This window comes from Vidua macroura, chromosome 15 (genome assembly GCF_024509145.1).
Source record: "Vidua macroura isolate BioBank_ID:100142 chromosome 15, ASM2450914v1, whole genome shotgun sequence".
NCBI lineage: Eukaryota > Metazoa > Chordata > Aves > Passeriformes > Viduidae > Vidua > Vidua macroura.
The window spans coordinates 16,881,295-16,884,665 of NC_071585.1; the positions used below are offsets into that span (position 1 = coordinate 16,881,295).

A 3,371-nucleotide genomic window follows, 5' to 3' on the forward strand; every position below is an offset into this window, starting at 1 on the left:
CTTCCTTGAGGGCTCCTGGAAAGCAGGAGGGATGCACAGGTGGGTGCTTGAACACAGGTTCCCCACGAGTAAAAGCATCCATGTCCTTGTGCCTTCACCCCTCTTGCTGCTCCTTAATTGCTGATTAAGGCCTAATGAATGCCCGGAGATTTCTTTTATACAAGTGACTTTAAAAAATCTGTTGCTTACTGCATTTTGCTCCGTTTTCAGTCGGCAAATATTCTCATTTTTGCGGCATTTTTCATTTACTTCGCAGGAACACAGATGATGTTTTTGGCCAGCAGTACTTCAGCAGCTGTAGGACAGTCAGAGAGGGGAGAGTGTGCTCATCCCTGCCCCACCTGCCTCGTGGGGCAGGTCTGGCTCTGCCAGCTCAGTGCAGCTCCGGGGTGATGAGGCTGATCTCTGGATCTGGCTCTTTCTGCCCTAGATAGCCACAGCCCTGAGCTGTCTGAGGGATTTTTTCCCCCGCACAACACACACCAGGTCCCTCTGAAATGCAGTGCTTGAGGCTGAAACTGAAAGTTCGGAGAGAATTAGTCACTGCTGTACCCTGGTAACGCTGGCAAAAACCAGCCTCAAACACGGCCAGGGTTTTGCAATCCCAGCAGCAGCAGCAGCCCTGTGCCTCTCCTGACACACAGGGAGCTGCTGGGGGAGCACCCCAGCCCCTTCCTGCTGCCCCAGGCATCCCACAGTGCTGGCAATGGGGCGAGGAGGGTTGGGGGGCACAGCCCAGCACCCTGCTCTGCGTCAGTCCCAAGCACTTCGGGGGTCTGTGGTGTGTCTCTGCCTTGTGGAGCAGAAAATGCAGCCCTGAGCGCTTTGGGTGACAGGGTTTGGGTTCCCCACAGGTTACCAGAGCCATGGGAATGCTCTCCAGTCTCAGAGAATTCCAGAATCAGAAGAATTCCAGGCTGGAAAAGAGCTCCGAGTTCCAGCTGTGCCCCGTCCCCACCGTGTCCCCAGCCCAGAGCACCGAGTGCCGCCTCCAGCCCTTCCTGGGACACTCCAGGGATGGGGATCCAAACCTCCCTGGGCAGTTCCAGGGCCTGAGCACCCTTTCCATGGGGAAATTCCTGCTGCTGTCCACCCTGAGCCTGCCCTGGCCCAGCCTGAGGCCGTTCCCTGGGAGAAGAGACCAAACCCCCACCTTGCTGCACCCACCTTACCCCAGCCTCAGCTTGGAGGGTCCAAAACTTCCCTTGGGAAGTTTTTGAGCTGAACTCCTGTGGATATTCTCCAGCTGTTTTGGTGTCATTGCTGGCCACAGCCTTCCCTGAAAAGTTGGGCTCTCTTTGAAGTCTCTTTGTTTCTCCCCTGCCGGGCTCTCTGGGGGTGTGGGGAGGGGGCTGTGGGGCAGGGGTGGCCCCACGCTGTCCCTGCGGTGCTGTGGGGCCGGTTTGAGTCCTTCCAGAGCCGCAGGGTTCACGTCAGTGCTGGCACCGGGAGCCGTGCTGTGCTGTGCTTAACCACCACAAACATAGCAACGGCACAGCAGCGCTGGCACCGGCCACTGGGGGGGAAAAATCCTACAAAATCAACAGGAAACTAAAGCAAACGGGTTCTTCAGGCTTGCCTGGGCTTCACAGCGCAGAAAAAAAGGGCAAAGCTTCCAGGAAATGGATGAGGGCCTGTGAAAGGGTTATTATGGATGCTCTGAGAAATCCCACCCCTTTCATCAGGGAGTGTTTGAGGCAGTGCTGGGCTGGCGGGGAGCCCTGCTGGCCCCCAGAACCGGCTGTGCAGGCAGGGCAGGAGCCTCGCTGCTGCCCGTCCTGCTCTGCCTCCTCCCCTGCCAGCTCTGACCTGTTCTCTGCACCTGGGCACGGCCTGGAGCCTCTGGGCACAGCTCTGCTGTCCCCCCCAAGCCTTCACAGGACTGGGGCTCACAGCCACAGAATGGTTTGGGGTGGAAGGGACCTTAAAGATCATCTCATTCCCACCCCCCTGCCACAGACAGGGACACCTCCGCTAGAGCAGCTGGCTCAGATCTCCAGCCAACCTGGCCTTGAAGGGGTTTTAAGTCCTGGAATTCACTTCAGAAGAAGGGGAAAAGCTGTAGGGAGCTCCAGGGAAACGTAAACCCCCATCTGTGTCACATCTGTCTCTGCAGTGGGCCCGACTGTGCCTGGGATCCTGATCAAATCCTGGCCTGAGGGAGCTCAGGAGGGGACTCTGACCCACAAAGACAAGTCCTTGTGTGGGTGGACACAGTCCTCCCTGGGCAGCACCTTGCCTTGCACCTCCTGCCAGCCCCGTGGTACCAGTGCTCCGTCCAGAGCCAGGAAACTGGGATCAGAGCTGTAGGACAGATCCCTGGCTACGTGCAGGCTGGGCACAGGGAAGCTGCTCATCCTCTGTACAGCCTTTGGGAGAAGCCTGAGCAGGGTTTTGGGGGCCAGAGAACAATGAGAGAGTGGCAGCAGTGGGCCAGGGAAGGGAGTCCTCACCCTGGATCCTGTGCTGTGAGTGGGAACAACGTGGCCAGTGAGGGAGGGAGGTGAAGGCAGCCCTGGCCAGTCCAGCTGACAGCTCCAGGAGTGACCATGCAGCAGGACTGAGGTTCATGCTCTCATAATTACTAACAGGAAAAAGCCCAGGCAGGGCTTTCAGAACGTGCTTGCACCTCTGAGCTCTCCTGACCCTCCTGGCCATGCATCCTGAGGCTGGCAAAGTGCTGCAGACACAGCTGAGTCCTCCTGGTGCTCCTGGGCTGACTGGGCACGCAGTGACTGCCAGCTCTCATTTTGAAGCAGTGCAAAGCAGGAGGATGGGTCAGCTTTCCTTCTGGGCCTCCTCCCACATTCCTTGGTCGTGCTACCTCCAGCACTTCCCCTTCCCACACCGAGGGAGCTCTTGGCAGATTATGTGTAGCCCACAGTGCTAATTTTATTTGCTGCTTGATCTTTTTTTCTGGACTTTTCTGGCGTCTTCTGGGTAAAGCAAAGCCCTGTCCTCAGCCCTGGGAGAGGTCTGTCCCAGCTGTGCTGTTTCTGTGTCACTTTTGTCACTGAAGGGCTCTTGGAGCTGTGTGTTCCCAGGGCTCTGGGAAACAGCTTGGACAACTCACAGTGAAATCCTGGATGCAGAGAGAGCCAGGGAGGAGAAAACCAGGTTGTGACTCACTGGCCTGCACCTCCAGAGTGTGATGGGACCTTAACCGGCCATCTGGAGTCTGTTAGAGAAGAGAAAAGAGAGTTAGAGATGGAAAAAGCCAACCCAGGTGGCTCTTTTCAACCAAAATTCTGCCACCTGAGGGGCTGTGCTGGTGTGAAGGGGTGTCTGGGTGTGCCAGGCAGGTGGTGCTGGGCCACCAGGGCAGTGCCTGGTGTGGCAGTGAGCACGGTGTCACTCGATGTCACCCAGGG

The 3,371-nt window shown here is 57.4% G+C and overlaps 1 long non-coding RNA gene across 1 annotated transcript; it reads right to left on the reverse strand.

The window, feature by feature from the left end:
• Positions 1-218: 218 nt before the first annotated feature.
• Positions 219-1,449, reverse strand: LOC128814896 (uncharacterized). The gene is made up of 2 exons (XR_008439496.1): positions 1,173-1,449; positions 219-518 (listed from the first exon to the last, which is right to left on the reverse strand). It is a non-coding gene; the product is annotated as an uncharacterized LOC128814896 (long non-coding RNA).
• Between the last annotated feature and the right edge of the window lie 1,922 nt (positions 1,450-3,371).